Source organism: Neomonachus schauinslandi, chromosome 6 (assembly GCF_002201575.2).
Source record: "Neomonachus schauinslandi chromosome 6, ASM220157v2, whole genome shotgun sequence".
In the NCBI taxonomy this organism is placed as follows: domain Eukaryota; kingdom Metazoa; phylum Chordata; class Mammalia; order Carnivora; family Phocidae; genus Neomonachus; species Neomonachus schauinslandi.
Window position 1 is genome coordinate 27,788,844 of NC_058408.1, and position 11,493 is coordinate 27,800,336.

Sequence of the window (11,493 nt, forward strand, 5' to 3'; positions counted from 1 at the left end):
GGCGGGTGGGGGGTGTCTCTGCAGAGCCTCTGGGCTGCGCCTATAGAAGGGGGCAGAGGGAACAGCAGCCCTGGGAGCTCCCAGAACACCGACTCACTGAGCTCTGGTATCTTCCCGTTGGCTTCCTCAGCCCTTGGCATTCAGTGGATGCTTGATATATGTGTTTAAGAAAAAAAAAAAAGAGAGGGAGAACAAATAAATGGTAAGCAGAGTCATAAAACGACTCCCCAAATCCCACTTGCTCTGTGATACCCAAATCCCCTCACTGGGGACGGGGCGGTGAGGAAACCTCTGGCTTTTTCAACAAAAGGAAGACCTACAACTGCCAAGGTGGTCAGTGGGAAGACGTCCAACATCCCCAGACGCTCCTTTCCTTGGGGCATCTCTCACTATGACCTTGCCGAGCCGTGGCCGCTGCCCCCCCCAGAATGCCAGGTTCTAGACACATCTCACCTTTCCTCAGCCCTCTGCAGCACAGCTGAAGCAAGGCGGGAATGTTCGGACTCGGGGGAAAGCTTCGGTTACCACGTTGATATAAACAAAGCTAGTTCCAAGGAATCCGACAATGTGGCCAACAAGGTGTCATTCTACTTTCCAGATCCCAAAGCACCTCCACTGTGGTTCCCAGAAGACAGCCAGCACCAGGGCTCAGTACAGGCACTACTCTCTTCCAGGGGTGATCAGAGGTCCTCTCTTGCTTACCTAGACTGCCCTCTGGGTTAGGGTTCCCCCATCAGGATGCTTTAAAGATCAGCCTAACTTTCAGGACCCAACTGGTTGGCCCCATCAGCACAAAATCCCAAATTTTTACATATTGTAGGAAGGGAGTGAGTCATGTTGGAGTTGTTTAACAGAAGTTTATGGAGGGGTGCCTGGGTGGCTCAGTTGTTAAAGGTCTGCCTTCGGCTCAGGTCATGATCCCAGCTTCCTGGGATCGAGCTCCGCATCGGGCTCCGTGCTCCGCGGGGAGCCTGCTTCTCCCTCTCCCACTCCCCCTGCTTGTGTTCCCTCTCTCGCTGTATCTCTCTCTGTAAAATAAATAAATAAAATCTTTAAAAAAAACCACAAATGTTTATTGAATGCCTACTCTGTTCCAGACACATAATTAATGCTCAAAAGCATTTGTCACTAATAAACAACAAGCCATTCTTTGAAACCTTCTCCTGACAGAGAGGTCACTACCATTCAAGGCAGCCCATTCCCATTTTAGATGCTATAAGAATGTGGAAGTTGCTCTTTTATTAGATATGTGATTCCAGGAAGACCCGCCCGTTAGTTCTGGATCTCCTGGAGGACACAGAACGTGCTCGCGCACACACACACACGCACACACCATCTAGTGTGAGATTGTCAGCAGACCTAAAATCAGTTCCATAAGGGGTAGGACTGGCCCCAGCAACAGGCGGAGGTGTGTGAAGATGGCCAGCAGGACAAGAGTGCTTGAGGGCAATCAGCAGGCCTTTGATGAGTCAAAGAAGGCTTCCTAGAGAGAAGTCTCACAGGGGATTTCTTCTGGAGCAGAGTCTGGATGAAAGTGAGGGAGCTGGTTTGGCAGAAAGGAGGTGGGGCAAAATTTCCTGGCAGGAAGGTGGGGAGGGAGGTTTGATTCCAGGCAGATCCAGCCTGTTGGGTGAAGCGGAGGGTCACCCACTGGAGGAGAGAGCTTGGCCCCGGAATCACAAGACCAGGCAAGTGAAGAGCCAGGCAGCAGTGGGGTGAGGCTGAAGGCGTTTGGGAAACTCGCAGAAGACCATTCTCTGTCCTCTCCTGTCCGGTCCTCCCTGGGTGATCCCAGGCACGAGAACACCTAAGTCCCTGACTCACTGGGTTGTTCCCTAAGACACCTCCACTGGATTCTCGTCCCCAGGAGCAGGTTGGAGGGCTCTCTGGAGCTGGGACCTGGTTGGGATAAATCTGAGGGGAGAGCCAAGCCCAGGCTGTGGCTATTCAGGGTTTGGCTGCAGCCAGGGGGACGTGGGGAAAGCCGCTGAAGTTTCTGTTTAAGTGGTGACTGCCTGGGAGATGAAGCAAGCTCTAGACACAGCGTAGTTCCAGGGTCTTGCCCTTTTCAGTCCCCCATTGCCTCCCTGACCTCCCCCCCCCCCCACAGCCCCTTGCCCTCAGGTGCTGGCGCTGGGGGCCATCTCTGCTGTCCACCCCACCCCACACAGCCTCGGGGCAGCCCGGCCAGGACAAGCAGATTATTCATTGCCAGGTGCCCTGGCCATGTCCTTTCTGCTTTCTTGCCCTGATGTCCTGACATAAGCTGCCAGCCAGAGCTCAGCACAAAAGAATGCAGTGTGGAGCCAAGGAGGAGGGGTTAACCCTTGCCTGGGCAGCATCTGCCTGGGCAGCGTTCAGGGCACAGGTAGGGTAGGTGTTGAGGGAAAAGAGAGCTGAACTTCTACTTTGTCTTTCTTTTTCTTTTCTTTCTTTTTTTTTAAAGTAGGCTCCAGGCCCAACGTGGGGTTCAAACTCACCACCCCAGGATCAAGACTCACACGCTCTACCAACTGAGCCAGCCAGGCATCCCTGAACTTCTCTACTCTTGAGTCCTTCTGAGCCCAAGAGCAGCACCGTCTTGCTCTCTTTCTCTGGAGTCGGTGGATTGTCCTGGACACAGCATGAAATCAGATTCACACAAATCACTCTTTCCATAGTTCCTAACTGTAGCCTCGGGCAAGTCGCTTAACCTGCCTGACCCTCTGTTTTCCTGACTGTAAATGAGAATAGTAATACAAACTTCAAAGGCTGGTTCTGAACCTTAAATTATATAACTCAAGTGACATTCCTGACACAAAGCATGTTTTTAATAAATGTCATTTCCCTTCCTGTCTCCGTGTATTCCTTCCCCGTCCATGACACCTGCCTCATGCCTCTGGTCCCACTAAAAGCACTCCTCAAAGGGCTCTGCACCTTTGTGCTCACGATGTGCAGCCCCCTGGAATCTCCACGTCGTGAGGCCTCTGTACCTGCTGCCCAGGCAGCCTGGCCACATAGCCCTGACTCGGGTTGCTGATGGGACTTTGTGTCACGCTGCCAAGATCCCGGGGATCTGAGGGACCCTGGAATGAGCTCAAGGGTCTTCTCTCTTCCTAGGAGGAAAAGTTTCATCTATGCCCACCTTAATCATTGCCCCAAACTAGGGTGGAGAAGGAGAGGATGTTTCAAAAGGAGGGGGACTAAAAGTCCCTGGCTGCACCCCCCTGTAGAACCCACCGAGGAAATTCCCCCATATGCAAAGGAGGCTAAGGACAGACTCAGAGACCCCACCCCGGGTTGGGCTTGTCTCGCCCTGGAATCACAGCCCAGCCCATTCCCCGGAACCAGCAGGGCCAAGCTGGCTGTCCAAGGTCTCAGGTGAGACTTGACCCATGGATGGACAGAATGATTTCTGGCCCCAGGCAAAACTCCTCCCACCTCTGGCTCTCCTTGGCTGCAGAGGTCAGATCTTCCCCTTCTGAATCCTCCTGGGATTCAGGCGTTTTCTTTCCTGTCTAAACCAGCCCAAAAAGTCCCGCGGGTCTACTTGCAGACTCGCTCATGGTTTTGCCTGACTTTGGATCCTGTGATCGTGGGAGCCAAGATGGGAGGGCCTTTGCAGAAGCTACCCTATGTGAGTACAGACTGCGGGGAAGCCGGTGCCTGGTTAACTGCGGCCACCCCAGCGCCTAGCATGGCTCCTGACAGAAAGTATGCGCTTCATACATATTCATTGTCTTTGTTCTTAGCGGGGCTGCGCAGTCAAGTCCATGCCGAGGAACTCAGCACTTGCAGCAAAAGCACCTGGCCTCTGGCGGACTTGAAAATGTGTGGATTTCTTCCAAACCCTCCTCCTGGGTTACCCTGTGGCAAACTGTCCCCATCTCCCTCTGTTGAGGTCACTCTAGCACAGAGTCCTGAGCTCCAGCTCCTATGAACTTAGAACAACTCTTTGGCCATTAGTCCGTCAGAAATGACAAGATAGGGCGCCTGGGCGGCTCAGTCGGTTAAGCGACTGCCTTCGGCTCAGGTCATGATCCCAGGGTCCTGGGATCGAGTCCCGCATCGGGCTCCCCCTGCTCTGCGGGGAGCCTGCTTCTCCCTCTGCCTCTGCCTGCCACTCACCCTGCTTGTGCTCTCTCTCTCTGTCAAATAAATAAATAAAATCTTTAAAAAAAAATAAAAATAAATAAAAAAAGAAATGACAAGATATCCCAGACTTCTCAACACTTGGGCAGGCTCCAGGTAAGAAGGTTGGGAAGACAATACATTGCCCCTTTCCCATGTCTTCCCCTGGGCCTGTCTGACCCACCACTGCCACTTTGAGGGTCCCCACTTAGGACATCCCCCTGGTGGGCCCATGTGACCAAAGTCTGACCTGGCTTCTAGAACTTTGGCAAGATGCCCTTGCCAACAATAAGGAGCACTGTGCCTTCCTTTGGATAGAGAATTCCCCGAGCTGGGACCCAGCCCTCACCCATAAACTTGGGCTTTGCTAGAAGAACTCTCGGTCCCCTTCAAAGCCCAGTATTCACAGGGGAACTTCAATGGATGACACCTCGTTGATATTTTTGTTTGTTTGCTTTTGTTTTTTGGATGAGGAATGGTTCATAGAAAGCTGGCACCGGACCCTGGAGAGACATATTCAAGTCTGTTGCAATCTCCTGGACCTTTTGTCTTTTGCCAATTCTAACCCAGGCGGATGGCATTGGTGTATGTCTCTGTGCTCAATACATACCGCTTGCATCTCCCTCCATGTTAGAGTTACAGAGCTCTCCCAATGCAACTATATACAGAAATTTACATTTCTTTCTGGAATGGTTGGGGCAGGGGTGTGGTCCAACAGATGGCTAGCAGGTTACAGGTGTGTCTGGCTGAAAAAGGTCTCTGGCTCAGCGCCTTCTGATTGGCTGTCCGTGAGTCACTGTAGCTGGGTCCCTGGAGCGGAGCTAATTGGCTGTCATGGAGTCGGGTTCATGCCCTGCCTTATCTTTAGAGCCTTCTCCTGTCAGCCCAGACGGACAATGTTCCCTGTATCGGCAATGACGCTTTCAGGCTGCTGACTGCGGGTCAGTGGGACATGCCCTTTGGGTAGCTTTCCCAGCAGGCCGTGGTTTCACCTTGACATTGCCACACTCCAACACCTCAAGCCTTCAGTGCCCAGTGGCACCCACCCGGGAGTGATTCGAGGGGCCCGTTCCCTGGCTGGCTGTGACCTGGCAAAGCCACAAAGGGGTTTCCTCAGTTCTGAAAGACTCACCTGAACTGACTGACAACATAAAATGTTTGTGGGTAAACATTCTAGAAAGTAATTCCAGACTCTGGGAAAGGCCTCCAGGGAGCCGGGCAGGGAAATGTTGCCACGGTAACTCAGCAATCTTCTAAGGGTCTGGTAAAGAGGAGGAGAGAGGTGGGGGGAAAGGGTCCTCTGCCCTGGCTTTTCAGACACAAAGGACCCCTGGACATGCAGGCCGTGGGAAGTGTGCTGTCTCCCAGTGTCAGGTCACGCGTGCACGCAGAGGTTCTCCCTTTTCCTAGGCCCTCTGTGGGTGTGGCTTCATGTCCTCCCAGCCTGTGAGGGCCGGGCCCACACGGTCATCCCCATGTTTGAGTTGGGACAGAGCAAGGCCTTGACAGGGTTACACACCGCCCAGGTTACAAGATGGAGACCAGCAGCGAGCAGGAGCGGACACAGGGACATCTGACCCCAGCAGCTCTCTTTCTGCCTGGCCATGGCAGCAGCTGCAACCCTCAGTGCTCCATTTGTGTCCCACTGGGGCTGGTACAATCATCTTGAATGAGGACTGCGACTTCTGAGAAGCTCCCAGGTTTCAACAAACAACCACGAGCTTCCTTATCACTCCTCCTCCCTCTGCCTACCTGAGCAGAATACAATTTTTGTGTCTGGGCAGTGGGGCACGATTGAGCTGGAGAGGCCTTGGCAGGCCCCCGGCCAGCTCCCTGTAGCTGCCAGACTGTTCGGTAGTGCCTTGGACTCCCAGCTCCTGCCCAGCCAGACTGGCACAGTTGCCGTCCAGGGCGCCTGGGCAGAATGCCAGAGGGAATTTTCCACCTGCCCGGCTTTGTTGTCCACTCTGTGGTCTGGAGCCTGGGCCTGGGGAGGGGCAGGCCTCCCCAGGTACCTGGAGGAGAGCTCCTAGGTTGTCCTGGGCGACCTCACACAAGACTGACCAACTCTTGGCTTGTTCCAGGGCCGCTGACAGGGTCTCGCTTTTCCTCCACAGAGAGATGCAGGAGCTTAAGTTGCCACCGGGTCGTGAAGCCCACCTGGGTGCCCAACAGAGGGCCAGGGTTAGAAGGAGCCTTGGCTCACCCAAATGAGCCCCTGCCTTGTACAGATGGGGCTATGAGGCACCTAGAGGGCAATGGATATGACCCAGGTTACAGAAAGGAGGTAGTGGCCAAGCCTGGACTCAAAGCCAGGTTTCCAGACTCACAATCCAGTGTCCACACCTTGACCATACCTTCTAGTCTTCCCCTAGCTCTCTTCTCCCCTAACCTTGCTCCTCCATCTCACGTTTACTTGGGTTGCTCATCTCCCAGCCCTGCTCTCTTTACACACCTTGTCCTCTTTTCTTTTTTCTTTTTTTTTTTTTTAAGATTTTTAGTTTATTTACTTGAGAGAGAGTATGAGTTAGGGGAGGCGCAGAGGGAAAGGGACAAGCTCACTCCCCGCTGAGCATGGAGCTTGAGTTGGGACCCTGAGATCATGACCCGAGCCGAAGTCAGATGCTCAACCCACTGAGCCACCCAGGAGCCCCTTGTCCTCTCTTCTTGACACAAGGTTTGTGGGGCCCGCCTCCCCTCCACACCTCCTCAATGTGAGAAGCAGCTCTGGTAGCCCCACCTCCTTCAGGGTGCTCCACCAGCCCCCTCTGCCCCTGCTGAGCTCTCCCTGGGGGGGCCTTGGGGTCAAGGGTGGGGGCAGGGCTGCTCTAGGAGTAGCTGGTGAATGACGAATACTGAAACCACCGATGACCAGGGGAGGCTGGAAGACTCCTGGGGAAGAGATTAGAGGCAGATAGCTGAGGACTCAGCAGCTGGTGGGGGGGGTGCCTGAAACCTGGGGCCTCTGGGAGTGGCAGAGCCAGTGGGGGGGCCAGGAAGGGGTTGCTAGGCCACTCAAATCTCTCCACTGGTTTGGGAGCCCCAAGACCCCATCCTGGCCTTGGGCCACCTACGGGGGTATGGAGTTAAACAGTGCCCCCCGGTGTCCCCAGGTCCCATCTCCCTCCCACCGTGAAATGACCCAGGTGCACCTGCTCCTGGGAGTAAACAGTAAATGCAAGGCCCGCGGCAGGGGCGGGGCAAGGCTGAAACTGGGTGCCGGGAGCCGGATGAGTCACCTTCTCACTCTGAGGCCACCAGGGAGTGGAGGATGGGGGAAGGACAGATGGAGCCACAACACAGGCAGATCCAGGCTCCACACGCCCCTCCTCTGGGACTTCTGAAAGTGTCCTCAGAAATCTCTCTTCCAACCTCTTCAATTTATTGCGTTGGGGGGCTGCGCCTTAGAGAAGGCCCAGAGAGGACAAGTGACTTATCTAGACACACATGGCATATCACTGGTCTTGGGACTTCAGAGCTGTGGGTTCGAATCCAGAGCCAGGAACAGAACTCCCAGCAGGCCTGCCCTGCCCAGAATCAGACCCTGCAGCCTACCGGGAAGGAGTTCTGAGAGAGATTTGTAATTGTAACCATTTTAAGAAGCAGGCAAGTCCCAGAGCTGCCCTGGGGACAGGGGAGACGTGCGTGCGGCCCTGCCACATCCCCACTGTCAGCTGGGTGTCACCAATCCCCAGAAACCCTGCCCAAAGGCATGACGTCACGGGGCTGGACCTGCTCTGCTAGAAAGAAAGGTTCCACCCTGGTGAGGGGGGTGCGGAGGGAAGCCAGGTCTGGCTTCGTGTCTGGGGAGGCAGCAAACCCACTGCAGGGGGGGACCGAAATGCCCGCGTTCTTCCTGCTGCCCACCTCCTGCACCCCCTGAAACCGAGGACCCCCTGGGTGCTGCACGCAGGGCTGAGTCAGTCATCTGGGGCCAAGCTATGAATAACAAAGTCCGGCCTCCCCTGACTATGTGTGGTATTGTGGTTAGGAGGGTGGAATTTAGAGAAATCGGAGGAGCAGGTCATGCTAGCAAATCTCAGCTTGTCACTCATCAGATCAGCGGAGACCTGGGCAGGTTTCTGGCTGGCCTCGCTGAGCCTCATCTGTGAAGCAGGGATAAGAACATCTACCTCCTGCAGAACTGTTGTGGAGATTCAAAAGAGTGACTTGAGTAAAAATCTGGTGCAAGTCCTGGCATATTGCAATAGGGGCTCGATTTCTGGAAGATAAAAATAGTAGAGAAAAGGACTCTTAACATGCCCAGGGTTTACACCACAGAAGAATAGTGTAGAGTCTTTGTCTTTCATTTATTCCACAGACTTTTCTGAAAGTCAGTGAGGAGGTGCCCCTCCGACCACCGTGGCTAATGGAGATAATGTGGGCCTTCTTCTCCAGAAGCAGAGCTCACAGGATGGCGTTCAGAGAAGGGCCGGAGCTTTCTGGCTATTGCACAAATCCGTGCAACTTCTCCTCTCTGTGCCTGTCGGCAGGCTGTTTTCTGACTAGAACTCTTCGCCGTTCACTCTCAGCCTCTTCGCTACCAGTTCATTTCTACTCCTCCTTCAACCGCTCCCGCCACCCACAGGCTGACACAGAGCAACCCCCACTGCGGGCAGGTCCCTCCCACAGGCACCCACAACAGCTGCTCTTCCTTTCTTGCCATTTGTCACAGTGTTTATCCAAGAATTCCACCACTCTGTGATGAGTCGTCGTCTCAACTGTTAAGCTTCCCTAGGCCAGAGACCTCTTGCTATCTTGAGTGCTCAGTAGAGATAAGAGTAAACGTTTGCACCATGAATACGTGGACCAAATAGGCTCTCTCGGGGACCTGTTTCTCCAGGTCTGTGAGGAGGGGGTGGGTGGGCCGTGGGGCCGTCCATCTCAGAGCGCCCAGGACAGTCCCGGTGTATGCTGCTGGCCCATAGGGTTATTCATTGTGCCTCCTCCTTCACGTGCCAGAGGGTCCGGGTTTGAAATGGCACAGTCACCCTGGACCTGAGAACCCTAGACAGGAGATGTGGTCTTGCCAACCAAAGATTTCGTGTCAGTCTTCTCCACCATTTCCTTTTTGTCATCCCTTTGTTCGCTTTCCCAACTGTGCTGTGGGACATTGGTGGAATGCTCTATCCTGGCCTGGGCCTGGGTTATAGGGGACTGGGGAACAGTAAAGAGACCTGTGGGGCAGAGAGACCAGAGTGAAATACCTCCCCACCAGGGAAGTTCCTCTCCTCAGACTCTTAGGGGCGTCTGGGGCTTATTTAATTAAGGAAGCCAAGACTAAAAGGCAGTGAAGTTTCAAACGAATTCAGTAGGCCCAGGATAAATACCTAAGGAGGAAACTACCATACAATGAAGCTCTTTGTGTTTCTAAATCCGCAAGAGTTCTCAGAGGGGCCAGCTACCCCTAGAGTGAGTGAGCTCCCAGCCCCAAAGGATCCAGGGGAAAGGTGTGGAGACCTGAAACTCACCCCACAAATACACACCAATGTGGGTCCTCTACCTCTCAGGGTAAGGGCTTAAGGGGACACGGAGAGTTGCCTCAGGTTCTCCACGTCCTCCAGCTCTCGTGGGGAGACCTTTTCTGTTTCCTTTGTATTTCAGTGCAGGAGGGGAAGAGTGGAAAGGTTGGGCGGGGCAGGGAGGGGAGAGGGAAGGGGAGAGAGGGTGGGGGGTAGGGAGAATAAATGAGTAACCATGGCAACCAACCCGTAAATGAAGATTCATTGAGTCTGGAAGAGATCTTGAGGAGGCATCTAGCCAGCAACTCATTCAATTTATTCAGCAAACATTTATTTAGCTTTATGGGGTGCCAAGCACTGAGCTAGGCCCTGGGGATACAGAAATGAAAAAAACGGTCCCGCCCTGTGAAAGCCCGGCAAGCTTGGGGTCGGGGGGAGGAGACCCAAGCAAGCTGGCTGGGATGTTGGGATGGAGGGAAGCCAGGGGGTGGTGGTGGAGCCCAGGAAGTGCCCAAACCCAGAAACTGTTGGAGGTGGGGGCGGGGTGGGGGGGACATGTCAGAGACAGAACATCTGACCTCAGGCCTGAAAGAGGAATAGAGTCAGCCAGATGAGAGGAGATAGACAACCCCCGCCCCCCGAGAAAGAGATATGGAAGAGTGGGGGTATTTCTAGAACCTGGAGGATTTTAGTATGCCTTCATTTTCTTTTGAGGATGTAATTGGCTTTATTAAGCCATTCATGAATTGGACAGCATCCCATCCAGTAAGTAAAGAGATGTTTCTTTTAATATGCCTTCTTAAGAAAAATTACCCCCAAACTGGGAATAAGGCAAAGGATGACTGTTTGGTCTTTCAAAAGTATCCTACAGCATTAACGAGCCCATCTAAGGATCATCAGATGCTTTAGGGAAGACAGCTCTGTTTGACTTACTATTCATGACTGAGTGGGGTCCCATAGGGCTCTATAAATGTAGATGCTGACTTGCGGAAATTGGTAAGTGGCAGGTAATTTTTATCTGGTAGAAGAGATCCTGTCAAGGTGTGGGGTATTATTGTTTTATAGGACAATAACCAATTTTATCTAACTTTACTATCTTCCAGCATTCTGCTTCCCACTGACTAGATATATGTGGTCTCTTGTACTCGCTGCTGAACCTGCTTCACACTTATATAAACTAAAGCTTTGACATATGCTTACTATTCATAGGAGATCCATGTTTTTAACTTTCTGAAAACAGTACTTTGATGTAGTGTGTACGAAGTCATGGTGGGAAAAGAGGGCTTTGCATGTCACGTTCAAATAGAGGTGAGAGTGGACGTTTGACTTTATAGTGCACTAATAGACTGTTCGGGTAGTTTCTTATGAACATACCCTTATCATACAACCTGGTAATGAATGCCATTCCTAGTGTCTACCCAAGAGAAATGAAAGCACACGTCCACACAAAGGCATGTCCAGCAATGTTCACAGAAGCATTATTCATACTAGCCAACAATTGGAATAAATCCAGTGTTCAGCAGCAGTTGAACGGATAAACATACCACGGTATATCACACAGTGGAACACTACTCAGCAACACTAAGGAATAAACTGCTGGTATATAAAACATCATGGGCAAATCTCAGAAACATGACTCTGGGTAGAAGCAGCCAGATACAAACGAGTACGGACTGCATGAGTCCATGTATATTCTAGAAAACGCGCAACTATAGCGACAGAAAGAAGACTAATGGTTTGTCTGGGGCTGGGGAAGGAAGGAGGAGATGTAGGCAAAGGAGCTCCAGGGGAATTTAGGGGGTGATGGAAATGCTCTAATGCTGGTAGTGATGGTGGTGGTAGGTACAGGATTGCATACATGTGCCAAACTCATCGGGAGGATACATAAAATGAGTGTATTTTGTTGTCTGGAACTGATATT